The sequence below is a fragment of the Tenrec ecaudatus genome (genome assembly GCF_050624435.1).
Source record: "Tenrec ecaudatus isolate mTenEca1 chromosome 17 unlocalized genomic scaffold, mTenEca1.hap1 SUPER_17_unloc_2, whole genome shotgun sequence".
NCBI lineage: Eukaryota > Metazoa > Chordata > Mammalia > Afrosoricida > Tenrecidae > Tenrec > Tenrec ecaudatus.
Genome location: NW_027457663.1, coordinates 702,279 through 713,047, shown reverse-complemented (window position 1 = coordinate 713,047; position 10,769 = coordinate 702,279).

The window sequence follows — 10,769 nt, the reverse complement described above, 5'->3', positions numbered from 1 at the left end:
CCCGCTAGGTAACCTACATAGTCCAAGTGCCCACTATGTAACCTAAATAATCCAAATGCCCGCTAGGGAAACTACATAGTCCATGTGCCCGCTAGTTAATCTAGATAATCCAAGTGCCCGCTAGTAAACCTAGATAGTCCAAGGGCCCGCTAGTTAATCTAGATAGTCCAAGTGCCCGCTAGTTAACCTAGATAGTCCAAGTGCCCGCTAGTTAACCAAGATAGTCCAAGGCCCCGCTAGTTAATCTAGATAGTCCAAGTGCCCACTAGTTAACCTAGATAGCCCAAGTGCCCGCTATTAACCTAGATCGTCCAAGTGCCCGCTAGTTAACCTAGATAATCCAAGTGCCCGATAGTTAACCTACATAGTCCAAGGGCCCTCTAGTTAACCTAGATAGTCCAAATGCCCGCTAGGGGACGTACATAGTCCAAGTGCTTGCTAGGGAACCTACATAGTCCAAGTGCCCGTTAGTTAACCTAGATAGTCAAAGTGCCTGCTAGGTAACCTACATAGTCCAAGTGCCCGCTAGGGAACCTACATAGTCCAAGTGCCCGCTAGGTAACCTAGATAGTCCAATTGCCCGTTAGCTAACCTAGATAGTCGAAGTGTCCGCTAGTTAACCTACATAGTCCAAGTGCCAGTTCGTTTACCTTGATAGTCCAAGTGCCCGCTAGGGAACCTACATAGTCCAAGTGCCCACTAGGTAACCTAAATAATCCAAATGCCCGCTAGGGAAACTACATAGTCCAAGTGCCCGTTAGTTAACCTAGATAGTCCAAGTGCCCACTAGGGGACGTACATTGTCCAAGTGCCTGCTAGGTAACCAAGATAGTCCAAGTGCGCGCTAGGGTATGTACATAGTCCGAGTGCCGGCTAGGAAACCTAGATAGTCCAAGTGCCCGCTAGTTAACCTAGATAGTCCAAGTACCGGATAGGGAACCTACATAGTCCAACTGCCCGCTGGGAACCTTCATAGTCCAAGTGCTCCCTAGGCAACCTATATAGTCCAAGTGCCCGTAAGTTAACCTAGATAGTCAAAGTGCCTGCTAGGTAACCTAAATAGTCCAAGTGCCCGTTAGGGAACCTACATAGTCCAAATACCCGCTAGGTAACCTAGATAGTCCAATTACCCGTTAGCTAACCTAGATAGTCGAAGTGTCCGCTAGTTAACCTACATATTCCAAGAGCCCGTTCATTAACCTAGATAGTCCAAGTGCCCGCTAGGTAACCTAAGTAGTCCAAATGTCCGATAGGGATCCTACATAGTCCAAGTGCCCACTAGGTAACCTACATAGTCCAAGTACCTGGCGTTAACCTAGATAGGCCAAGTGCCCGCTAGGTAACCTAGACAGTCCAAGTGCCCGCTAGGTTACCTACATAGTCCAAGTGCACGTTCGTTAACCTAGATAGTCCAAGTGCCCGCTCTTAACCTACATAGTCCAAGGGCCCGCTAGGTAACCTTGATAGTCCAAGTACCTTCTAGTTAACCTACATAGTCCAAGTGCCCGCTAGGTAACCTACATAGTCCATGTGCCCACTAGGTAACCTAAATAATCCAAATGCCCGCTAGGGAAACTACATAGTCCAAGTGCCCGCTAGTTAACCTAGATAGTCCAAGTGCCCGCTAGTAAACCTAGATAGTCCAAGGGCCCGCTAGTTAATCTAGATAGTCCAAGTGCCTGCTAGTTAACCTAGATAGTCCAAGTGCCCGCTAGTTAACCTAGATAATCCAAGTGCCCGCTAGTTAACCTAGATCGTCCAAGTGCCCGCTAGTTAACCTAGATAATCCAAGTGCCCGGTAGTTAACCTACATAGTCCAAGGGCCCTCTAGTTAACCTAGATAATTCAAGTGCCCGCTAGGGAACGTACATAGTCCAAGTGCTCGCTAGGCAACCTACATAGTCCAAGTGCCCGTTAGTTAACCTAGATAGTCAAAGTGCCTGCTTGGTAACCTACATAGTCTAAGTGCCCGCTAGTTAACCTACATAGTCCAAGTGCCCGTTCGTTACCCTAGATAGGCCAAGTGCCCTCTAGGTGACCTAGACCGTCCAAGTGCCTGCTAGGTTACCAACATAGTCCAAGTGCACGTTCGTTAACCTAGATAGTCCAAGTGCCCGTTCTTGAACTACATAGTCCAAGGGCCCGCTAGATAACCTTGATAGTTCAAGTGCCTTCTAGTTAACCTACATAGTCCAAGTGCCCGCTAGGTAACCTACACAGTCCAAGTGCCCATTAGGTAACCTAAATAATCCAAATGCCCGCTAGGGAAACTACAGAGTCCAAGTGCCCGTTAGTTAACCTAGATAGTCCAAGTGCCCACTAGGGGAAGTACATCGTCCAAGTGCCCGCTAGGTAACCTAGATAGTCCAAGTGCACGCTAGGGTATGTACATAGTCCGAGTTCCGGCTAGGAAACATAGATAGTCCAAGTGCCCGCTAGTTAACCTACATAGTCTAAGGGCCCACTAGTTTACCTACATGGTCCAAGTGCCCGCTAGTTAACTTAGATAGTCCAAGTGCCCGCTAGTTATCCTACATAGTCTAAGGGCCCACTAGTTTACCTACATGGTCCAAGTGCCCGCTAGTTAACTTAGATAGTCCAACTGCCCGCTAGTTACCTAGATAGTCCAAGTGCCCGCTAGTTAACCTAAGTAGTCCAAATGTCCGATAGGGATCCTACATAGTCCAAGTGTTCGCTAGGTAACCTACATAGTCCAAGTGCCTGTTCGTTAGCCTAGATAGTCAAAGTGCCCTCTAGGTAACCTAGACAGTCCAAGTGCCCGCTAGGTTACCTACATAGTCCAAGTGCCCGTTCGTTAACCGAGATAGTCCAAGTGCCCGCTAGGTTACCTAGACAGTCCAAGTGCCCGCTAGTTAACCTACAAAGTCCACGTGCACGATAGGGAACCTACATAATCCAAGTGCTCGCTGGGGAACCTACATAGTCCAAGTGCCCGGAGGCAACCTACATAGGCCAAGCGCACGTTAGTTAACCTAGATAGTCCAAGTGCACAGTAGGGTATGTACATAGTCCAAGTTCCCGATGGTAACCTAAATAGTCCAAATCCCCGCTAGGGAAACTACATAGTCCAAGTGCCTGCTAGTTAACCTAGATAGTCCAAGTGCCCGCTAGTTAACCTAGATAGTCCAAGTGCCTGCTAGTTAACCTAAGTAGTCCAAATGTCCGATAGGGATCCTACATAGTCCAAGTGCCCGCTAGGTAACCTACATAGTCCAAGTGCCCGTTCGTTAACCGAGATAGTCCTAGTGCCCGCTAGGTAACCTAGACAGTCCAAGTGCCCGCTGGGTTACCTACATAGTCCAAGTGCCCGTTTGTTAACCGAGATAGTCCAAGTGCCCGCTAGGTTACCTAGACATTCCAAGTGCACGCTAGTTAACCTACATAGTCCAAGTGCCCGATAGGGAACCTACATAATCCACGTGCCCGCTAGGGAACCTACATAGTCCAAGTGCCCGCTAGACAACCTACAAAGTCCAAGCGCCCGTTAGTTAACCTAGATAGTCCAAGTGCCCACTAGGGTACGTACATAGTCCACGTGCCCGATAGGTAAACTATATAGTCCAAGTTCCCGATGGTAACCTAAATAGTCCAAATGCCCGCTAGGGAAACTACATAGTCCAAGTGCCTGCTAGTTAACCTAGATAGTCCAAGTGCCTGCTCGTAAAACTACATAATCCATGGGCCCGCTAGTTAACCTAGATAGTCCAAGTGCCCACTAGGGGACGTACATAGTCCAAGTGCCCGCTAGGTAACCTACATAGTCCAAGTTCCCGATGGTAACCTAAATAGTCCAAATGCCCGCTAGGGAAACTACATAGTCCAAGTGCCTGCTAGTTAACCTAGATAGTCCAAGTGCCTGCTAGTAAACCTACATAATCCATGGGCCCGCTAGTTAACCTACACAGTGCAATGGCCTGCTAGTTTACCTAGATCGTGCAAGTGTCCTCTAGTTAACCTACATAGTCCAAGTGCCCGCTAGGTAACCCAGATATTCCATGTGCCCGCTAGGGATCCTTCATAATCCAAGTGCCTGCTAGGTAACCTACATAGTCCTAGTGCCCGTTAGTTAACCTAGATAGTCCAAGTGACCAATAGGGGACGTACATAATCCAAGGGCCCGCTAGTTAACCTACATAGTCCAAGGTCTGTTAGTTAACCTAGATAGTCCAAGTGCCCGCTAGTTAACCTACATAGTACAAGGGGCCGCTAGTTGACCTAGATAGTCAAAGTGCCCGCTAGTTAACCTAAGTAGTACAAATGTCCGATAGGGATCCTACATAGTCCAAGTGCCCGCTAGTTAACCTACATAGTCCAAGTCCCCGCTAGGTAACCTAGACAGTCCAAGTGACCATTAGGTTACCTACATAGTCCAATTGCCCGTTCGTTAACCTACATAGTCCAAGTGCCCGCTAGGAAACGTACATAGTCCATGTGCCTCCTAGGTAACCTAGATAGTCCAAGTGCCCCCTAGTTAACCTACATAGTCCAAGTGCCTGCTAGGTAAACTGCATAGTCCAAGTGCCCACTAGGTAACCTAGACAGTCCAATTGCCCTCTAGTTAACCTAGACAGTCCAAGTACCCGATAGGGAACGTACATTGTCCAAGTGCCCGCTAGGGAACCTACATAGTCCAAGTGATCGCTATGTAAACTACATAGTCCAAGTGCCCACTAGGTAACCTAGACAGTCCAATTGCCCGCTAGTTAACCTAGACAGTCCAAGTACCCGATAGGGAACCTACATAGTCCAACTGCCCGCTGGGAACCTACATAGTCCAAGTGCTCGCTAGGCATCCTACATAGTCCAATTGCCCGCTAGGTAACCTAGATAGTCCAATTGCCCGTTAGCTAACCTAGATAGTCGAAGGGTTCGCTAGTTAACCTACATAGTCCAAGAGCCCGTTAGTTAACCTAGATAGTCCAAGTGCCCGCAAGGTAACCTAAGTAGTCCAAATGTGCAATAGGGATCCTACATAGTCCAAGTGCCCGCTAGGTAACCTTGACAGTCCAAGTGCCCGCTAGGTTAACTACATAGTCCAAGTGCACGTTCGTTAACCTACATAGTCCATGTGTCCGCTCTTAACCTACACAGTCCAAGGGCCCGCTAGGTAACCTTGATAGTCCAAGTGCCTTCTAGTTAACCGACATAGTCCAAGTGCCCGCCAGGCAACCTACATAGTCCAAGTGCCCACTAGGTAACCTAAATAATCCAAATGCCCGCTAGGGAAACTACATAGTCCAAGTGCCCGCTAGTTAACCTAGTTAGTCCAAGTGCCCGCTAGTAAACGTAGATAGTCCAAGGGCCCGCTAGTTAATCTAGATAGTCCAAGTGCCTGCTAGTTAACCTAGATAGTCCAAGTGCCTGCTAGTAAACCTACATAATCCATGGGCCCGCTAGTTAACTTACATAGTGCAATGGCCCCCTAGTTAACCTAGATCGTGCAAGTGTCCGCTAGTTAACCTACATAGTCCACGTGCCTGCTAGTTAACCTAGATAGTCCAAGTGCCCGCTAGGCATCCTTCATAATCCAAGTGCCCGCTAGTTAACCTAGATAATCCTAGTGCCCATTAGATAACCTAGATAGTCCAAGTGCCCACTAGAGGACGTACATAGTCCAAGTGAACGCTAGTTAACCTACATAGTGCAATGGCCAGCTAGTTAACCTAGATCGTGCAAGTGTCCACTAGTTAACCGACATAGTCCACTTGCCCGCTAATGAACCTACATAGTCCAAGTGCCCGCTAGGCAACCTACATAGTCCAAGCGCCCGTTAGTTAACCTAGATTGTCCAAGTACCCACTAGGGGACGTACATAGTCCAAGTGCCCGCTAGGTAACCTACATAGTCCAAGTTCCCGATGGTAACATAAATAGTCCAAATGCCCGCTAGGGAAACTACATAGTCCAAGTGCCTGCTAGTTAACCTAGATAGTCCAAGTGCCTGCTAGTAAACCTACATAATCCATGCGCCCGCTAGTTAACCTACACAGTGCAATGGCCCGCTAGTTAACCTAGATCGTGCAAGTGTCCGCTAGTTAACCTACATTGTCCAAGTGCCCGCTAGGTAAACCAGATAGTCCAAGTGCCCGCTAGGGATCCTTCACAATCCAAGTGCCTGCTAGGTAACCTACATAGTCCAAGTGCTCGCTAGTTAACCTAGATAGTCCTAGTGCCCGTTAGTTAACCTAGATAGCCAAGTGACCACTAAGGGACGTACATAGTCCAATGGCCCGCTAGTTAACCTACATAGTCCAAGGTCCGTTAGTTAACCTTGATAGTCCAAGTGCCCGCTAGTTAACCTACATAGTACAAGGGCCCGCTAGTCGACCTAGATAGTCCACGTGCCCGCTAGTTAACCTAGATAGTCAAAGTGCCCGCCAGTTAACCTAAGTAGTACAAATGTCCGATAGGGATCCTACATAGTCCAAGTACCCGCTAGGTAACCTAGACAGTCCAAGTGACCATTAGGTTACCTACATAGTCCAAGTGCCCGTTCGTTAACCTACATAGTCCATGTGCTCGCTAGGTAACGTAGATAGCCCAAGTGCCCGCTAGGAAACGAACATAGTCCAAGTGCCCCCTAGGTAACCTAGATAGTCCAAGTGCCCGCTAGTTAACCTACATAGTCCAAGTGCCTGCTAGGTAAACTACATAGTCCAAGTGCCCACTAGGTAACCTAGACAGTCCAATTGCCCTCTAGTTAACCTAGACAGTCCAAGTACCCGATAGGGAACGTACATTGTCCAAGTGCCCGCTAGGGAACCTACATAGTCCAAGTGATCGCTAAGTAAACTACATAGTCCAAGTGCCCACTAGGTAACCTAGACAGTCCAATTGCCCGCTAGTTAACCTAGACAGTCCAAGTACCCGATAGGGAACCTTCATAGTCCAACTGCCCGCTGGGAACCTACATAGTCCAAGTGCTCGCTAGGCAACCTACATAGTCCAAGTGCCCGTTAGTTAACCTAGATAGTTAAAGTGCCTGCTAGGTAACCTAAATAGTCCAAGTGCCCGCTAGGGAACCTACATAGTCCAAGTGCCCGCTAGGTAACCTAGATAGTCCAATTGCCCGTTAGCTAACCTAGATAGTCCAAGTGCCCGCTCTTAAACTACATAGTCCAAGGGCCCGCTAGGTAACCTTGATAGTCCAAGTGCCTTCTAATTAACCTACATAGTCCAAGTGCCCGCTAGGTAACCTACATAGTCCAAGTGCCCACTAGGTAACCTAAATAATCCAAATGCCCGCTAGGGAAACTACATAATCCAAGTGCCGGATAGTTAACCTAGATAGTCCAAGTGCCCACTAGGGGACGTACATCGTCCAAGTGCCCGCTAGGTAACCTAGATAGTCCAAGTGCGCGCTAGGGTATGTACATAGTCCGAGTGCCGGCTAGGAAACCTAGATAGTCCAAGTACCCGCTAGTTAACCTACATAGTCTAAGGGCCCGCTAGTTTACCTACATAGTCCAAGTGCCCGCTAGTTAACCTAGATAGTCCAAGTGCCCGCTAGTTAACCTAGATTGTCCAAGTGCCCGCTAGTTAACCTACGTAGTCCAAATGTCCGATAAGGATCCCACATAGTCCAAGTACCCGCTAGGTAACCTACATAGTCCAAGTGCCCGTTCGTTAACCTAGATAGTCAAAGTGCCCGCTCGGTAACCTAGACAGTCCAAGTGCCCGCTAGGTTACCTACATAGTCCAAGGGCCCGTTCGTTAACCGAGATAGTCCAAGTGCCCGCTAGGTTACCTAGACAGTCCAAGTGCCCGCTAGTTAACCTACATAGTCCAAGTGCCCGATAGGGAACCTACATAATCCAAGTGCCCGCTAGGGAACCTACATAGTCCAAGTGCCCGCTAGGCAACCGACATAATCCAAGTGCCCGTTAGTTAACCTAGATAGTCCAAGTGCCCACTAGGGGACGTACATAGTCCAAGTGCCCGCTAGGTAACCTACATAGTCCAAGTTCCCGATGGTAACCTAAATAGTCCAAATGCCCGCTAGGGAAACTACATAGTCCAAGTGCCTGCTAGTTAACCTAGATAGTCCAAGTGCCTGCTAGTAAACCTACATAATCCATGGGCCCGCTAGTTAACCTACACAGTGCAATGGCCTGCTAGTTTACCTAGATGGTGCAAGTGTCCTCTAGTTAACCTACATAGTCCAACTGCCCGCTAGGTAACCCAGATATTCCATGTGCCCGCTAGGGATCCTTCATAATCCAAGTGCCTGCTAGGTAACCTACATAGTCCTAGTGCCCGTTAGTTAACCTAGATAGTCCAAGTGACCAATAGGGGACGTACATAGTCCAAGGGCCCGCTAGTTAACCTACATAGTCCAAGGTCTGTTAGTTAACCTAGATAGTCCAAGTGCCCGCTAGTTAACCTACATAGTACAAGGGGCCGCTAGTTGACCTAGATAGTCAAAGTGCCCGCTAGTTAACCTAAGTAGTACAAATGTCCGATAGGGATCCTACATAGTCCAAGTGCCCGCTAGTTAACCTACATAGTCCAAGTCCCCGCTAGGTAACCTAGACAGTCCAAGTGACCATTAGGTTACCTACATAGTCCAATTGCCCGTTCGTTAACCTACATAGTCCAAGTGCCCGCTAGGAAACGTACATAGTCCATGTGCCTCCTAGGTAACCTAGATAGTCCAAGTGCCCCCTATTTAACCTACATAGTCCAAGTGCCTGCTAGGTAAACTGCATAGTCCAAGTGCCCACTAGGTAACCTAGACAGTCCAATTGCCCTCTAGTTAACCTAGACAGTCCAAGTACCCGATAGGGAACGTACATTGTCCAAGTGCCCGCTAGGGAACCTACATAGTCCAAGTGATCGCTATGTAAACTACATAGTCCAAGTGCCCACTAGGTAACCTAGACAGTCCAATTGCCCGCTAGTTAACCTAGACAGTCCAAGTACCCGATAGGGAACCTACATAGTCCAACTGCCCGCTGGGAACCTACATAGTCCAAGTGCTCGCTAGGCATCCTACATAGTCCAATTGCCCGCTAGGTAACCTAGATAGTCCAATTGCCCGTTAGCTAACCTAGATAGTCGAAGGGTTCGCTAGTTAACCTACATAGTCCAAGAGCCCGTTAGTTAACCTAGATAGTCCAAGTGCCCGCAAGGTAACCTAAGTAGTCCAAATGTGCAATAGGGATCCTACATAGTCCAAGTGCCCGCTAGGTAACCTTGACAGTCCAAGTGCCCGCTAGGTTAACTACATAGTCCAAGTGCACGTTCGTTAACCTACATAGTCCATGTATCCGCTCTTAACCTACACAGTCCAAGGGCCCGCTAGGTAACCTTGATAGTCCAAGTGCCTTCTAGTTAACCGACATAGTCCAAGTGCCCGCCAGGCAACCTACATAGTCCAAGTGCCCACTAGGTAACCTAAATAATCCAAATGCCCGCTAGGGAAACTACATAGTCCAAGTGCCCGCTAGTTAACCTAGTTAGTCCAAGTGCCCGCTAGTAAACGTAGATAGTCCAAGGGCCCGCTAGTTAATCTAGATAGTCCAAGTGCCTGCTAGTTAACCTAGATAGTCCAAGTGCCTGCTAGTAAACCTACATAATCCATGGGCCCGCTAGTTAACTTACATAGTGCAATGGCCCCCTAGTTAACCTAGATCGTGCAAGTGTCCGCTAGTTAACCTACATAGTCCACGTGCCTGCTAGTTAACCTAGATAGTCCAAGTGCCCGCTAGGCATCCTTCATAATCCAAGTGCCCGCTAGTTAACCTAGATAATCCTAGTGCCCATTAGATAACCTAGATAGTCCAAGTGCCCACTAGAGGACGTACATAGTCCAAGTGAACGCTAGTTAACCTACATAGTGCAATGGCCAGCTAGTTAACCTAGATCGTGCAAGTGTCCACTAGTTAACCTACATAGTCCACTTGCCCGCTAATGAACCTACATAGTCCAAGTGCCCGCTAGGCAACCTACATAGTCCAAGCGCCCGTTAGTTAACCTAGATTGTCCAAGTGCCCACTAGGGGATGTACATAGTCCAAGTGCCCGCTAGGTAACCTACATAGTCCAAGTTCCCGATGGTAACATAAATAGTCCAAATGCCCGCTAGGGAAACTACATAGTCCAAGTGCCTGCTAGTTAACCTAGATAGTCCAAGTGCCTGCTAGTAAACCTACATAATCCATGCGCCCGCTAGTTAACCTACACAGTGCAATGGCCCGCTAGTTAACCTAGATCGTGCAAGTGTCCGCTAGTTAACCTACATTGTCCAAGTGCCCGCTAGGTAACCCAGATAGTCCAAGTGCCCGCTAGGGATCCTTCACAATCCAAGTGCCTGCTAGGTAACCTACATAGTCCAAGTGCTCGCTAGTTAACCTAGATAGTCCTAGTGCCCGTTAGTTAACCTAGATAGTCCAAGTGACCACTAAGGGACGTACATAGTCCAATGGCCCGCTAGTTAACCTACATAGTCCAAGGTCCGTTAGTTAACCTAGATAGTCCAAGTGCCCGCTAGTTAACCTACATAGTACAAGGGGCCGCTAGTTGACCTAGATAGTCAAAGTGCCCGCTAGTTAACCTAAGTAGTACAAATGTCCGATAGGGATCCTACATAGTCCAAGTACCCGCTAGGTAACCTAGACAGTCCAAGTGACCATTAGGTTACCTACATAGTCCAAGTGCCCGTTCGTTAACCTACATAGTCCATGTGCTCGCTAGGTAACGTAGATAGCCCAAGTGCCCGCGAGGAAACGAACATAGTCCAAGTGCCCCC